This window comes from Gopherus flavomarginatus, chromosome 1 (assembly GCF_025201925.1).
Source record: "Gopherus flavomarginatus isolate rGopFla2 chromosome 1, rGopFla2.mat.asm, whole genome shotgun sequence".
Lineage (NCBI taxonomy): Eukaryota > Metazoa > Chordata > Testudines > Testudinidae > Gopherus > Gopherus flavomarginatus.
The window spans coordinates 223,416,564-223,435,037 of record NC_066617.1 but is presented as its reverse complement, the minus strand read 5'-3'; positions in this window follow the sequence as shown (position 1 = coordinate 223,435,037).

The window sequence follows — 18,474 nt, the reverse complement described above, 5'->3', positions numbered from 1 at the left end:
TTCAACCACCATTCCAGAAGATGTGTCCATGCTGGTGAAGGGTTCCACTCAATAAGAATCCAAAGCTGTGTGGACAGACGAATGTTCATTTTGGATGCCACCAGCACAAGGCTGATTTTCTTTTTCGGTGGTTCGGGTTCCATAGTTTCCGCATTGGAGTGTTGTTCTTTTAAGACTTCTGAAAGCGTGCTCCACCCCTCATCCCTCTCAGATTTTGGAAGGCACTTCAGATTCTTCAACCTTGAGTCAAGTGCTGTAGCTATCTTTAGAAATCTCACATTGGTACCTTCTTTGTGTTTTCTCTAATTGGCAGTGAAAGTGTCATTAAAATGAACAACATGTGCTGGGTCATCATCCAAGACTGCTATTACATGAAATATATGACAGAGTGTTGGTAGTTGTCTCAGTTAGGTGAGAGGCTTGTGTCTCTAAGGCCATCCCTGAACTAGATTCTCCACAATATGGATAGACTTCTGTCTTCAACAGTTCCTAGTGTTTGGTAGGGGAATCCCAGCCTCCCCTCTCCACCAGGTTCTGATCCAGAGTTCAGTGGTAAGCAGCTAACTCCTGCACTCCAGAGTGCTATTCTGCTGCCTTCCTGGATTAATTCCTATCAGCCGATTCTCTTCCCACTACATAAAGTAAAGTAATTAAATAACTGAACTTAAAGATAAAGTCTCAGACCTCCAGAGAGTCAGAAATCCCTCTTTTGTGGGCTTGACTAAATTGCTATGCCAGACAACAGGTGCTCCAGTAGTGCTCTTTTCCAGGAACTCAGACAGTAGATCCATTCATCTTCACTGTCTACCACCTACTGAATGGCTCTGCTGCCCTTTTAAGCTCCTCCTCCAGACCCATGTATGTTTTGCATGGTGTGGCACGGTGCAATCTCCCGAGTCCAGAGCATCTCTTTAAACCCCCTCTTTCCAGTGTTGGGTTTGTAAACCCCTCGTGTGCATCAACTAGACCATTTAAAAAATCCTTCAAAGTGCATCAGTTCTCTTGAAATTTTTGAAACATGAAGGAGGCTGCTGAGTTGGTAGAGGTTTTGATCAGGTAGATGATGTTGACTAGGATGCTGGCTGGACATTAGTAGAAGTGCTTTTTATTGGCAAAAGGCTGCTATTCATTTTTCCAAATAATTGTTTTAAAACTTTGTACGTGAGCTTAAAGGTTTGGTGAAGGCACATTTGTAACCAGTGAATAAATAATTAAATAAAGCAAATAATATGCTTTTCTAAAGAAGTATGCCAGAACAAAATGGTGGAATGTGTTGGGAGGCACTATTTCCACTGCTATAACTTAGAGATATGACAGAAGTTCTATGTAGGCCTTGTTAGAAAAGATTTTGTCATCAGGAAAAGGAGCCACTTGGTTACCGATGGGTATTCTAGAAAGTGGTGAAATAGTTTTGAAGGAATACTCTTGACAATAGTTTTCCATTTACCGTCAAATAATTATTAGAGAAATATTTTTTTGTAGTATTTGACTACCTCTTTAGCTGCCAAAATATTATTCCTCCAATAAATTATCAGAAGAAAAACGTAATATTTTCTAGTGCTTTATTCAACTATTATTTTATTCTGGTATTGAAGTAGCTCGAAACTGGAGCATCAGCAATGAAACATAAGAGGCAGGAGATAATCTAAAACAGCCCTGAAGGAGTCAATTATGTCATGAATCCAACACTGGACTATAAACATGACATAGAAAGATTGCCATTTTTACAGATTACCAATCACGGCCATGAAAATGATTTGATGGGAAAATATATTTTCAAGCTTCTTTCATGTGAAAGTCCCTTTGTCAGGATGGACTGATAAAGCACTGACATTTATTTCAAATGAATTGTCAGATCCTCTAAATTATTAATGCCACCAGTGATTATACATTCTGCAGGCAAATTTGGAAGTGTTTCCCCTAAAACATGCTCTGTGTAAACGTAACATTGTCTGAGCTAATTCTAATCCAACAGATCAAAACTGTGTCTCAATGCCAAATGAAATTCTTTGAAGTCCCCCCAATTATTATCACTCTTCTAATTTTGTGTTATTGGATACTTGTTTTTGCCTAGAGAAGCAGCAGGCAGCACCTGGGAATGTCTTTAATTAAAATCTTAATTATTCCAAAAATTCTAATTAGTTACATAAGAGAATGGTAGCCGCTTTCTTCTCTAGTTACTGATTGACTGTAACATGATGAAGGGATAGATGGCAATTTCAGGAGCAGAGCTTTGAATAATTAGGCCCTAGTGACAATATGAAAAATTGCCATATTAACTAGCCTGAAGACAATGGCAACCCAAGAAGTGCAAAGCTCACTTACAGTATTATGCTTCAAAATAATAAAATAATAATAATTCTGGCCTGATCCCACAGTTTCATCCAGATGGACACTGAGCCTCTGCCTGACACGTAGCTTTTAATGAGACTCCTACACCTATGGTTGCAAGGGGCTGTTCCAGAACCAGTGATTGGTAGGATACAGAGATACTATGGTCAGGGAGGGGATGTAGAAGCAGCTCCAGAGGCTCAACTCTCTCCAAGATTGCATGATGCAAAGCAGGTTTAGCACTCCAAAAGATCAAGGCTGATGTGTTTGTGGAACCCAGAACTGAGGCCTCAGACATGGCTGAAGATGTAAGTGCTTAGCATTCTGTAAATCAGGCTTTATAGGCTATATTCACAAAGAAACTTTGGTGTGGTGCTTAGCCTCACCACTCCTAACATTTAGGGGCCTAGAAAATCATTGGGATTCACAAAGCTTGAGTTCAGTGCCTAGGCTTCCTGTACTATGAATGGAGGGAAATAGGTGCCTCAGAGTGGGATTCACAAAAGCTAGCACACTAGGTGGCAGCATACCAGTGGGAGATGCCAGAGAAAGAGGTGTATCCTAAGTTTTAACCCTTTCAGGGAGTTTAGCGCGTAAATCCAAACTGCAAGAAGGCATCACCCTCTGCTTGGGGTTCTGACCTGCTAACCTAACCTTCTCTTGGAGTTAGCTGCCTCCACTGTTGTTTTCCAAGAACCTGGGGACTATCTCATAACTTTTAGCTCAGTGGATAGGGTACATATCTGGGTTGTGGGAGACTCCCAGTTCAAGTCCCCCCTCTGCCTAAAGAGGAGAAGGGATTTGAATAGGGCTCTGCCACCTCTCTGGTGAGTGCCCTGGCCACTGGACTATGCGGTATGATGATGGGGTGCTCTTTCAGTCTCTCCTGTTGAAGCTGGGCCAGAGAGAAAAAAACAAGTGTGAGAACAACTCTGTAACCTAGTGGGTACAGCCCTCCCTTGGGAGGTAGGAGACCAGCATCTAATCCTCTTGTTCCAATGCTTTTTTTTTAAAATGAACTTTTTTAAAGTTCAAATGAAGTTTTATATTGTTAATGTTAATTTGCAGATCCTTCATCTGTAACATAGAGTAGATCCTGCTGATGAAATATAAAAACAACTGAAATATTGATAGTTGGAAATACAAAAACAACTGAAATATTTATAGTTGGAAACTGACTAATGCACAGGCACAGTATTTTTAAAAACTTAAATAGTCACTTCATATTCATATTACAATTATCCATAAATAGAATATTATGAACACAAGACATATGTTAAAAATAAGTTCATATGTGTTTTAGAAAACCTTAATGTATGTTTCTATCAATAATACATATTTTAAAAACTGCTGCAAATGCTAGTTACTTGTTTGATTCAAGACTGCACTTAAGCGCTGCAGAAGTAAGTGCCAATGTGATGTGATTTTGCCAAAATGGGACACTGTCGAAAATACTGTTTTGTAATTATCACACTTGCTGTGGTTCACTAGATTTAGTATTGTACTTAATTCTTCTCTAAGGGATATGAAGAACTTACTTTCCTAAACCTTTGTAGTTCTTTGTAAACGAATAAGCAAAATTCTGTCCATAAATTCAAGATTGTAACTTCTATTTCACTCAGTGGGAACTGCAGGCAAGCAGAAGGCAGAATTTGGCCCACCGACTTTGACCAAGTGTCTGCATAATACTCTTTTTTACAATTGGTCTGAAAATAGGAAAAATGCACATGGAAAGTTTTGCATAAAATATTTCCCTTTCTTTTCCAGACATTACAAATTTTGAATGTTTTTGACTAGTTGTGTAATTGATTGAAAGCAGCGTACATTAATTACAAAACATTCATCTTGATTTTTTTCTTGAAAAATCAAAATTCAGAAAAGTTGGGTGAGCTCTATTCTTTAGAATCAGAGGGGTAGCTCTGTTAGTCTGGATCTGTAAAAGCAGCAAAGAGTCCTGTGGCACCTTATAGACTAACAGGCGTATTGGAGCATGAGCTTTCATGGGTGAATACCCACTTAGTCGGATGCAAGTAGTGGAAATTTCCAGGGGCAGGTATATATATGCAAGTAAGAAGCAGGCTAGAGATAACGAGGTTAGTTCAGTCAGGGAGGATGAGGCCCTCTTCTAGCAGCTGAGGTGTGAAAACCAAGGAAGGAGAAACTGCTTTTGTGGTTGGCTAGCCATTCAAAGTCTTTGTTTAATCCTGATCTGATGGTGTCAAATTTGCAGATGAACTGAAGCTCAGCAGTTTCTCTTTGAAGTCTGGTCCTGAAGTTTTTTTGCTGCACGATGGTTACCTTTAAATCTGCTATTGTGTGTCCAGGGAGGTTGAAGTGTTCTCCTACAAGTTTTTGTATATTGCCATTCCTAATATCTGATTTGTGTCCATTTATCCTTTTCCTTAGAGACTGTCCAGTTTGGCCGATGTACATAACAGAGGGGCATTGCTGGCATATGATGGCATATATTACATTGGTGGACGTGCAGGTGAATGAACCGGTGATGGTGTGGCTGATCTGGTTAGGTCCTGTGATGGTGTCTCTGGTGTAGATATGTGGGCAGAGTTGGCATCGAGGTTTTTTGCATGGATTGGTTCCTGAGTTAGAGTTACTATGGTGCAGTGTGCAATTACTGGTGAGAATATGCTTCAGGTTGGCAGGTTGTCTGTGGACGAGGACTGGCCCTCTTTGCTGCTCTATTATTTATTCATTCATATTAGTTTTTGGCAGGCAAATAATTTTGTAAACAGGAAATACTATGGTTTTGACTAGATATATTTCAAGCAGTTGAAGTTCACAAATTTCAAAAGGCAAAATCACTCTTCCTAGACTATAATTCATTTTTTTGTCATAACTCTATTGACTGATTTTCCAGGAGACCACATACAGTGCTTTCACATTCCTTACTTCTAGCTGGAGCAAGGGGATCTTAGGGTAGGAATTGTGATAGTCACACGGTGTTTTCTGCTCTTCTGTTTGGGCAGTGTAGCTCTGGGTCAGTATTTATTCAGGGCAGATTGTAAAGTTACAATGTGGTTGTGACACTAAGAGCACACCAACCCCAGAGGGCAAGGGACTCCCTGGTATGTACCAGTGAGCTTCAGCTGGCTTGACCAGCTCAGAGTACCCGAATTCACTGTTGTCATAATCTATATCTAAAAAGTGTCATATAATGTATCATATGCAAGATGGTCAATTCATATTATTGCGTGGTGTATGTACAGGGGATATATGAAGGATTATAAATATGTGCTGGAAATGTGTTCTTATAAGACGGTTGGCAGGCAGGGTTTAAGTCACCCCTAGACAAAGGAATGTGGTTCCACCTGCTTGAATGTATATCCGCTGTAAACTGAGCAAGGAGAGACAATGAAATTACATTTATATGTAAGGTAGACAAAGCCACCAGACAAACCACTGTGGCGGATGGAAGCTGCAGCTCCAGAAAACCTTCCTGCCTCTGGAAGCAAGGTCATTGAACTTTGGAAGATATAAGCAAGGACAGAAAGCCATTTTGGTATCCATTACTGAGCAGATACAAGTGGCCAGAGCTCTTGTACATCTGAGAAATGTGGAATCTTTCAATCAAAACAGGTTGAAAGCCTCTGGAAACTGAATTATAGCTGAAAAACTTGTTTAGACCAAGACTCTGGTTTGTTAGGTTAGGTTTTAGTCTTAAAAGTGCATTTTTACTTTTTGTTTGTATCCATTTTTAATCTCAATACCTTCTACTTGGTCTCACTTAAATCTCTGTTTATAACCTCAATCTTGTTTTAGAAAACAACTATTTCAAAGTTGTGTTTCAAACTGAAGGGTGAAATCCTCAGCCAAATTCGCAAACTGTTGCTGTGTACTGTCTCTTTAAAAGAGCAGCAAACTCGAGAAGGTTTTGTGAGTGTTCCAGCCAGAGGTACTGAACACTGCAAGGGACATGGTTTGGGGGAAACTCAGAGCTGGGAGGGCTGATGATGTCACCCTGCAAGGAGTAGCTAGGCTGGTGGAAGCCAGGGTGAGGTCATTCTGCTGTGAACTCAGGCTGGTGGAAAACAGAGGGAGCTCATTGTGCTGACATCAGGGCTCTGAGCCAAAGCTGCAGAGCGCAGAGCCACTGAGGGTTACAGGACAGGCAGTGACAGAACCCTTTCCTGGGTGGAACTGTGTCATAATGGCCCTATTGGACAAATGAAGACAATGGGCATATCAGGCCAAAATTATTTTATATTCTTTCTATTATTTAAAATGTTTTTTTTAATTATATTGACAGAAAATGTTGTATTAAAAGTGTTGGTTTATTTTTTAATCCTTCTCAGATATGGTGGCAGGACTGGAAGTCTAACTACTTCCAAGATGAAATTTAACAATTAAAAAAAACCCACAAACTGAAGAAAGTAAGGAGAGAGATATTAGAAGAAACAGATTAGAGATTAAATCCTTAATCCAGCAAAGCAAATTGTTAAAAAATGCTGAGGATTGGATCCCAAGGCCCCGAGAAATGCCCTTCATAATCTGTTTGGTACTTACTGACAATTTTAAATCTCAGTGAGCATTTAAGGTTCACTATAAATATTAATCAATAGTAATAATATGCACACTTGGTACATGTGATGTCTACAGCAAAGTTTTCTAAACCTGATATTTTCTATTCATATGTTATCATATTTCTTTACACTGTAGGTAGTGACACAGTGTGATGCTCTGTACCTCTGTATCCTGTGTGATATCCAATACAAAGTTTGTCATGTTAAGTGTCTTCAGAAGTGTCATGATGCACTGAGCATGGTTGTTATAGTAATGGAATAGTAATAGTTACAGTAATGTTATAGGTTATAATTTCATGTATATAGTTATGAGGCTGAAAATGTGTCCTCATGGCTTAAAGCAAGCCCAGGCAAAAGCTCTCCAAGATCAGAGGGGCAGTTCACACCTCATCAAGGCATTGAGGGGACAAACCCAGCCCAGCCTCACTGGAACAATGGATATTGGCCTATGAAGCAACAAAATAATCTGTGAGACTCTCAAGGGAGTCAGCCCCTTTCCTTTGGTCATTTTGATGAGATAATGCTCACCTGACTCTGAAGGGGCGGGGGAGGGGACAAAGCCAAAAGGGAAGAAAGGACATAATAAAAGGGAGAGAGATTTGCCATGCGCTCTCTCTCTCTCTCTCTCTTCCATCTACATCTACAGGCACAACCACCACCAAACAACTGAAGTGTAGATCAAAGGGGAGAGCCTGGCTGAAGGACAACCAACCAGCCTGTGGTGAGAAGCATCTAAGTTTGTATGGGCATTGAAAGTGTTAAGATCATCTTAAAATGAGTTTTGCTTTTATTTCACTTGACCAAATCTGACTTCTTGTGCTTTGACTTATAATCACTTAAAATCTATCTTTATAGTTAATAAATCTGTTTATTCTACCTGAAGCAGTGTGTTTGGTTTGAAGCGTGTCAGAGACTATCCTTGGGATAACAAACCCAGTGCATATCAATTTCTTTGTTAAATTGATGAACTCATATAAGCTTGCAGAGTCCAACGGGCATAACTGGATACTGCAAGACTGAGGTTCCTAGGGTTGTGTCTGGGATGAGAAATATTGGCTAGTGTCATTTGGTTGCACAATCCAAGGAGCAGCTTACGTGATAGGGGCTGTGCATGAACAGCCCAGGAGTGGGGGTTGTCACAACAAAGCAGGGTAAGGCTGTCTCCCAGAGTCAAGGATTGGAGTGACCTAGCAGATCATCAATCAAGATAACACCAAAGGGCAATTTCACATACAGTAAAGTACAAGATGACACACTAGTTTACATCACACATGGTCTTTAGTTTTGCTATTCCACTGACTCTTGTACAGCTGATCCTTGAAGGTCACTCAGATGCTTTCAGTCAACCAATAATTTTTTGGTTCCTGTACCATGCATGAGCAATATGGGCTGTACCATGCATAATCAATATGGATTATGCATGGCACAGGACCCAAATGCTTTATGTATTCTTTTTCTTGCTCATTTACTTCAGGATCTCAAAGCTATTGACCTAGGTTTAAAATTGATTTTTTTCAAAGGGCAAAATCAATAAATCACCAGTATTCAAGGATTTTAAAAGTGGGATTGAAAATTGCATAAGCAGGAATTAAGTTCTTATGAAATTTTTAATTAAAATTAAATTTTAATTTCATTTGAAATCACATTTCATTTGAATTCTGTTTCACTATTATTTTATCTTGGATGGTTAGCTGTATGATATTTCCATCAATTCAGCTGTGTTGCCTTTAATATTCATGTGTCACAGAAAGTTGGGAACTGGTCTAGTAGTGGAAGTAAGACATGTTATGATTCTACTGATTTACACAGACCCCAGGGACGTTATTTATAAGATAAATCCCATTGTGAAAGGTTAAAGGGGTTCCTACTGCCCTTGCAGAATATACACAAGGGGAAGCAGCTATTACCCAATCAGAATAGAAGCTGAATTGCTGATAGTGGCTAGTGCAGGCAGAGGTAAGAGGCTGGGATTTGACAGCATCCTAACATGGTGGAGGGGGGAGGGGAAGGTGATAAATCAGAGTTGGGGCAGTGCCTATTTTGCATCTGTTTTTGTTGTTTTCTGTTTTCTGAAAATGAAACCGTAATGTTTATGATTCCTGCAATTTGCTCATTATTGTGAAACACAGCTCTTTCGATGAAGGTGTTGATGCTATTTTTACAGTTACTTAGTACAGGGGTTTATCCAGTTATTCCAAAATTGTGGATAGTAATTTTTTCCCCAAATTGTTACAATTTAGAATCTATATTTTGTTTCAGTAGTGAAACTAAAAGCTTCTCAGGAGAAAATATATATATATTCAGTCGTTATTTCACTGAGAAAGTAATATTCAAGATGCAAAATGTCATTGTAACAATCATGTGCTAATAGCTTCTGAAAATTGACATTCAGAAGGCACATTTAACAAATGATGAATTATAATGGATTGTTTTTAACTATATGCTGGATTATATTCATATTGATTCCAAATGAGGTTAATGCAATGAATATCAAAGTCACTCAGAAACATAAACATTTTAAATAAAGTGCTATGAATATTATTCTCCTCATTGGGCTACCATTTGCAGCCGATCTTTTCTGGACTGCTGATATTTGAGAAGATATTTTACAGTTTTTCATCAAATTAAGTAGATGTTATTCAGGGTGGTTTTTTTTCATTCGGCATAAATGATCTGGCTCTTTCATGATCCACAGAATATTTTAGTGGTTATAGCAACGACAGAGCCCAGAGAACTCTTGTAGGTAATGTTAGTGTGGCTGAATAATTGACAACATTTGAGCCATTGGACAGCTCAGGTGACCTTAGTATCTCCCAATTAACCTAAATTTGTAAAACTGGGTTAGAAAAGGAGCTTTCATCTTAGCAGATGCTGCTAGAGTGACCAGATGTCCTGATTTTGGGGTCTTTTCCTTATATAGGCTCCTATTACCCCCACTCTCGTCCTGATTTTTCACATTTGCTATCTGGTCACCCTAGATGCTGCTGCATCTAAGCTGACCTTTCATTATAAAAAGTTGAATAAATAAGCTACTTCAAGCACTGTGAAAGTAGTGCATTCCACAGGTAGGACTAGATCCTGCAAGCAGAAAGAAATGTTAGTTAATATGGGCAAGAGAGGAGAAATATATAACATTTCAGTTATATGTGGAATATTATATAATATTTCAAGCATTGTAAAATATCTGGCCAAAGGTAACTTTTCTTAACACTAACAATAGATATGGCTGTTTGGCTATAATAAAATATTTAGCCAGGTGGAAGTTCAGAATGCTCAGCAACTCAAAGGAGCTAGTTTGCTGTTGAAAGCACAGAGGACAACTGTGTTATCTCAGATATCACTGTGAGGCACGGGTGAAAGTAACTTACAGGACATACTAGTACTGATGGAGTCCTGAGGGGGCGTGGCTTCATGCGGAAGGGGAGTGGCCTCAAGTGGAAGAGGCAGGACCTCTCAAGATTTAAAGGCCTTGGGGCACCAGCTGTGTCTGGGAGCTTCAGGGCCTTTATATCATCCAGGGGTTCCCAGCTGAAGAGGTGGCTGGGAGCCCCCCGGGGTTCAAGGGCAAATTAAAGGGCCCATGGCTCCAGCCCCCAGGGGGAACCCCAAGCTTTGCCAGGCTGGGGCTGGGATTTAAAGGGCCCAGAGCTCCTGCTGCTGTGGGGAGCCCTGAGCTCTTTAAGTCCCAGCCCCAGCCCGGCCACCAGAGCCGTGGGCAGGATTTAAAGGGCTCTGGGCCGCCCACAGTGGCAGGGAGCTCTGAGCCCTTTAAATCCCGGCCCCAGCCCGGCTGCTGAAGCCATGGGTGGGATATAAAGGGCTCTGGGCCACCCACTTACTTTCACCTCTGCTGTGAGGTAACTGTGTGTAAATGTTGCCTTTTTAATGGTCACCATTGTTAGTCAAATGGATTTCCTCTGGCAATGCTCTTTTCTTGATCCATTCACATGGTGTTTATTTTAGCTCTTTCTTACCATATCTGAAGGAATACTGATTGTGTGCTATTTTTAATATCTTAAAAACCAGCACTGCTACTTGGATTCTACTTCATTTACTTAAACAGAGCAATTAGCACCATGGCATCAGCTTGTCCATATTTCATCAAGGCTGCTTTATTCCGTATGAGAAGTTAATACTCTGTGCAATTGCTTATGATCCCTCTATTGCATGGCTTTTTGCTTAATGTCATGGGACATAGTCTTCAATAAAACCAGTCAGCAGAGGAAATAAGTGGAGTTAACCTTTAGCATGGATGTATAGCCTTAATAAAAGTGGGGTAAATAACAGCAGAATAGTCTTGCTGAACCCAGCAGAAAAAAAGAAATGTTAAAATAGATCTCTCTCTCTCTCCCTGATTTAAGCTATCATTAGGCAAATATATTAAGCCCATTGGCTGTTCCACCCAACAGATATCTGAATAGTTAAAAAGCCCGCCCCCCATGAGTACAAAACTCTGTGACTTCAGGTCCTGAATAGCTTATCTAGTAATTTTCACTTCTCTTTTTTCTCCAGTTTGGGGAGTTTGTATCACTGATGCTCGGTAGTATTTTTTTTTCAATTAATTATTTTTTTATTCCTTACATTCTTATCCAAAGATTCAAAATATTTTATGACTACTTCCTTAATTATCACCCTGCATCTCATTGGTTTAAGCAAATACTTTTATCATACAGTGCCACCTTTTCACCTCATCTTTTTCTAGCTCTATTATAAAGATTATGCCCATCACTATTTGGCCCATTTTGCCATCCTACCTGTTTTCTAGAAAGGGATGATCTCCCAATTCAGGAGAATGATCCCTCATTATTTTAATTTTGAAAAAGTATGGGTAAAAGTGTGGAGACTCCCGTGCTTCTCTAAAAATTGCTAAATCATAGCTATCATTCTATTATTGTGAAATCCCAGTAAGAGTGTAAAACACAATGGGTAACTAAATTAAATTAACATTGCCAAGTTTCTCATGAGTTCAGTGGAATTTTGCTGCTGGACTAAAGGAGAGTTGACACTTTTCTTGAGTTTAATTTTATTGATTATTCCTAATAATCACTCACTAATGCAAAATTCCTGCAGGAAAGGAATAACACTTAGCATTACTATTAACTTTATATTAATCAGCAATACCAAAACCTGAAATTCTACAAAATTAACATCAAAGTATCCTGACAATATCCCACCTAGTGTGCAACATGGGGTGATATGTTCTATCTTTAGTTTTCCATAAACACAAGATTTTATCAATGCTAAGCAACTCTAAACTCCTAGCCTGGCTAGGAGAGTACAGCTCTAGAAAAGAAAATACTCATCTTCCAGACTCAGGCCTAAACAATTTGTTTAATTACTACTGCTGGTGAGAATATTTTGAAATATTTGAAATTTGGACAAAATGTGTTAAAAAAATCTATTAATTTCCCCCCATTTTTTTGACTAGCTGTATTAACTACTCAAATGCCATTTCATCAAGCTTTCATCTATGTTTATCAATTGTTGTAGCTAATCCCATTGTCTCTTTCTCAAACACACAGATGTTACCAACATACCTGCAACAAACCTGGAATATCTTTTTTATAAAGGAATTTACCAAGTATAACTTCCTAATAATTGTAAACACTTTATTGTGCATATGCATATACAGTTGTCTCAGCAAGAGTAGATATAATACAACAAATTATTTCATACACATATAATACACATAGAGCTCACTCTAACAAAAGCATTTTTTTCTAGCTTGTGGCTGTCTCTCAAAACACTGAAGAAAACCTGTCAAATATATGTATAAAGCATGTGATAGGATGACTCTGCAGTCAGGCACGCATGTTCACATCTCCTTATTAATGTATCTACTCTGAAGATGTGATTAAGAAACTAATTGAGTTAGCACCCCAGAGAAAAAGTCTGTGATACTTATCACCGGATATTAATTCAGTCACAAGCTCTCAGCTTGAGCTACAGCTCCTTACTTCCCAGTTGTAGTTGGTACTGCAGGAATAACTCAAGCTACTAATGGCAAAGTATATTTTTTGTTTAGTAATGCCAATAGACCCCTTTTGGATTGAAAAAGAGAGAGAGTTAATAGTGTTTAACTGTAGTAAGTCTTTTGATGATATCAGCACACAAGATCCTTAGATCTTAGAGCTTTTGGATACCATCCTCCCATCTTCCACTTTTAACTGAATTTGACTTGAAGAAGCAAATTCTAAAGCCATCATAGTTTTTTAAATACAGATTTAGGGTACAAGCCCCCTATTGAAACGCCTCCTGAGATAGAATCTCAGACAATTCAGTGGAGGGGCCACATTTATGACACCACTTTCCAGAAGTCTAATCAGAGGAGTGTCACATTTGCATTCATTTATAACTTAACCACTGAGTTCATTTTTCAGACACTCATATTTCTAATGATATGCATCGGTACCTTATTTTGGGGAGTTGGGGGATGTTACCCATGTAGACTGCTCATGAGTAATGTTTTTTTGACACTGAATCAAGGAAAAACTTGCAGCATGTGTAGAAGCCTGATGCAGCTCCCTCTTTGAAATAAGAAAAGCTTGTTTTATGTCTATAATCCCTCTTTGGTCTGTTTTAATAGAAATCCCAGGACTCACATCAGTTTTCCATTTGTTTAGAAGAGGTGATATCAACTTGTCCTTCCTAGTTGTTTGCTTACTTGTATGGCAGCTGCAAGAATCTTTGCCTTCTCCTTCTTTGCATATGCACAACGTGCTTCAGGTGGCACATGACCAGGATTCATCACCAAATTTGGTCTGCTGGTTAGATCATTAGATGTGAACACTGACATGAATTCTGATCCATGTCCTCTACCCTTATTCTTCTGATGATGGTTTCGTTAGAGGTTGTGTCCCATTCCAGATTTCTCTTTCTGCTTTTAGATACTTCTGTAAACACATGGTACAACTTTATAATACAAAGACATGATTTGTTCTATCATGATTCCATAGCTTTGTATAGTTTCGTTTCAGATATATTATTAATTATTAATTATTATTATTTTATATTGCAGTAGCAACTAGGAGCCTCAGTCCTGAACCAAGACCCCACTGTGCTAGCATTGAACAAACAGAACAAAAAGACAACCCCAGCCCTAAAGAGTTTACAGTCTAAATAATGTTAAAGATTTTAGGTGTTTATTCTAACACTTTAACACAATGTATCAAGATTTGGATTTTAATCTTTCTTTAATAACACCACTCAGTTCCATGGTTGGCATTTGATATTTCTGTTTTTGGACCTGTCTCATAATATCCAACTTGGTACATTGCAGCTAGTATTTATTTTCTCATGGTTAGTTGTTTTTTCTTTTACTCAGTTTTAAATCCAGGTGAGAGTTTTCCCAGTCGAGGCTCTCTGAATTCAAGTTTTAAATAAGAATTCTCAAGATGCATTATCAAATGCTTTACTAAACTCCACATGTGCGGAGATATATAAAGCATTCTCTACATCCTTTTCAGTAGCTCTGCAGTTGTCCAAGGTGTATCAAAAGTAGTTTTTAGTAGTATAGTCAGATTGGAGAAAAACAGATGAATTACCAATTTTCAATTTAGGAAAGAAGAGTGAAACTGACAATTACCAATCTAATAAAATAATTAGAGTAATACTAAGGCCATGTCTACACTACAAAGATAAGATGACTTAAGTTACATCAGTGATCATAAACCACTGTAATTACATCACACACAGTGCTCCTCGAGTCAGAGGAGCACATCCACAGTTGGTGCTCTAGGAATGACAGAGATCAGTGCAGCTTGGGAAGCTATCCCACTGTGCAGATTGCCGCCTGCTCCTGCTAGGAGTTCTGGGAATGGATCGCAGTCCATCACAGGGGCAAGAACACTGCCCCATGATACAGTTTTCTCCATCTCATAATTCCAAGAGTTTTGCATCACTTTCAACTGCTGCTGAAACTTTGCGCCCACCATCCCTGCCTAAAATCATGGATCCTGCACTGTTCACCAGTCTTGTGATAAGCATTATGAACACAACACAGCTGATCCTGCAGTATCATGAATATGAATAGGAATCTGTGGTGCCTGCCCTGCTGTGTGTCATGGAAAGAAATAATTCAAGACTGATGTTGGCGTTTATGGAGCATCTGCACATGGTGGACCACCACTATTGGGATCAGGAAACAAGAACTGAGTGGTCAGATCAGATTGTGTTGCAGGTATGGGATGATGAGCAGTGTCTGCAGAACTTTGTATGTGCATAGCCACCTTTCTTGAACTCTGTGCAGAGTTTTCCCCCACCCTGTGGTGCAAGGACACCAAAATAAGAGCTACCCTAATGGTGGAAAAGCATGCAGTGATCAGGTGGCAACTCCAGACTGGTACTGGTCAATCACGGATCAGTCTGGAGTTGGGAAGACCACCATGGGGTTCCAGTGTTGCAGGGACATTAACCTCCTCCTGCTATGAGGGGCTGTGGCTCTGGGCAATGTGCAGGAAATAGCAGATGACTTTGCGGCAATGTGATTCCCTAACTGCAGTGGGATGATAGAGGACATGCGTATCCCAGTTTTGGCCCCAGATCATCTTGTGATGGAGTACATCAACATAAAGGGCTACTTCTCTATGGTATTGCAGGCGCTGGTGGATCACTGGGGTTATTTTCCTGACATCGGTGCGGGGTGGTCAGGGAAGGTGCATGACACATACATCTTCAGAAACACTGGGCTGTACAGAAAGCCACATTCAGGGACTTTCCATATCAGAGGATTCCAACAGGGGATGTGGAAATGCCTATATTGATCCTGGGAGACTCAATTTATCAGTTACTCCTGTGGCTCTTGGAGCCATGCACCAGAAACCATGACAGCAGCAAGGAGCACTTCAACAACAGGCTCAGCAGATGCAGAAGACCATAGAATGTGCATTTGACAGATTAAAGGATCACTGGTACTGCCTTTTTGGCAAGTTAGACCTCAGTGAGGAAAATTTTCCCATGGTCATAACAGCCTGATGTGCTATGCATAACATCTGTGAAGCCAATGGGTAAAAGTTTCCCCAGGGATGAAGTGTTGAAGTGGATTGCCTGGCATCTGATTTTGAGCAGCCAGATACCAGGGCTATTACAGGGTCTCAACAGAAGCTATTTAAATCAGGGAGGCTTTGAAGAAGCATTTTGTCAATAAACTCCAGTAATGTATCTTTCTGTAATGAATTGAGCCACGCATTGTTTACTTGCCACTTTGAATAACTCCGTAATGATTCCTGCCTGAGTGTTAATTGTAGTCTGCAAATGTGCCAATTGCCACTGTGTATGAATTTCTGTTCAACCACCCAGTGTAGGCCACAAATAAAGAATCACTGTCTTTGTAAGACTGCCTTTTTATTAAACAGCAATACATAGATTAATATTTCTTACAATGACAGTGAGCACCACTTTCTGAGGTGAGGATATCACAGATTTGTGTAAGCCAAGCTGTTGTTATGGAAAATGTCCCTGGGAGAAGGGTTGGAATTTGTGCGGAGCATGGGCTGTTATAGCAGGGACAAAGGAGAGACAAGACAGAACTGTGTGTGTGTGTGGGGGGGGGAAATCAAATCAGTATCTTAGATGTCTGTATATTAATGCGAGAAGTATGGGGAATAAGCAGGAAGAACCCAAAATGCTAGTAAATAAACATAACTAAGACATAGCTGGCATCACAGAGAGCTGGTGGGATAACGTGCATGACTGAAATATTGGTATAGAAGGACAAGCAGGGAAAAAAGTGGAGGAATGTTGCCTTATATATTAGAAATGCATATGCTTGGACTGAAGTTGAGCTGGAAATAGGAAACAGACTTGTTGAAAGTCTCTGGGTAAGGATAAAGGGCATAAAAAAAACCAAGGAAGATGTCATGGTAAGGGTCTACTACAGACTACCTAACCAGGAAGAAAAGGTGGATGAGGCTTTTTTAAAATAACATACAAAATCATTCAAAGCACGAGACTTGGTGGTGGTGGGAGACTTCAACTACTCAAACATCATTCTGGGATGAATTAGCAGGAATGTTTTGAGCAAGACACAAGAAGTCATTCTTCTGATCTACTCCATACTGATTAGGCCTCAACTGGAGTATTGTGTCCAGTTCTGGGCACCACATTTCAGGAAAGATGTGGACAAATTAGAGAAAGTCCAGAAAAGAGCAACAAAAATGACTAGAGGTCTAGAAAACATGACCTATGAGGGAAGATTGAAAAAGCTGGGTTAGTTTAGTCTGGAAAAGAGAAGACTGAGAGGGACATGTTAACAGTTTTCAAGTACATAAAAAGTTGTTAAAAGGAGGAGGGAGAAGAATTGTTCTTCTTATCCTCTGAGGATAGGACAAGAAGCAAGGAGCTTAAACTGCAGCAAGGGAGGTTTAGGTTGGACATTAGGAAAAACTTCTGAATTGTCAGGGTGGTTAAGCACTGTAATAAATTGCCTAGGGTGGTTTTGGAATCTCCATCATTGGAGATTTTTAAGATCAGGTTAGACAAATACCTGTCAGGAATGGTCTAGGTAATATTTAGTCCTGCCATGAGTGATGGCCTGCCATGAGAGATGACCTTTCGAGGTCCTTTCCAGTCCTATGACTCTATGATTCTACTTAAGGGTAGCATTAGGATGAGTGAGATCCCAAAAGATTGGAGAAGGACAAACCAACTTAAATTTCTTTTTTGACAATATTACTGGCCTAGTGGAAGGGGAAGCAGTAGGTGTGATATACCTTGATTTTATTAAGGCTTTTGACAAGAGTCCCACCTGACATTCTCATAAGCAAAGTTTGAAAATGTGGTCTAGATAAAATTACTGTAAAGTGGATACAAAGACCAAACTCAAACTCAAAAAGTAGTTAGTGGTTCACTGTCAAACTGGGAGCATATATCTAATGAGATTCTGCCGAGGTTGGTCCTGGGTTTGATACTATTCAATATTTTCATTAATGACTCGGATAATGGAGTGGAGAGTATGCTTATGAAATTTTCAAATGACATCATGCTGGAAGGAGTTGAAAGCCCTTTGGAGCACTGGATTAGAATTCAAAATGACCTTGAAAAATTGGAGAATTTGTCTGAATTCAACAAGATGAAATTCAATTAAGACACGTACACTACACTTACAAAGGGAAAATCAAATGCACAATCACAACATGGAGAATAACTGGCTAGGTGGCTGAAAAGGATCGAGGAGGGTATAGTGGACCACAGATTGAATATGAGTCACCAATGTAGTGTAGCTGTGAAAAAGACTAATATCACTCTGGGGTGTATTAACAGGAGTGCCATATATAAGACAAGGGAGGTAACTGTCCTGGTTAAGATCACTTCCAGCCCTACATTTCTATGATTCCACTGAATCTATAGGAAAATTGTTTGTTTTTCTAGAACATGAGGTATAAAAATATTTGCTTTCTTGTGAAAGGTTAAGAAGAACATTATTAATGTTTCATTTTTGTCCTTGCAAAATAAACCAAAATGTTCAAAAGCATCCAAACAATAGGATTTTTTTTCTGTACTAAATCTTTTAAATGTCCGCCTATTGTTAATCATGATTCTTAATATTCTTGGAACTGCTTGTATGATTACTACTTTTTTCTGTCCATGTATAACAGAGATGCAGAGA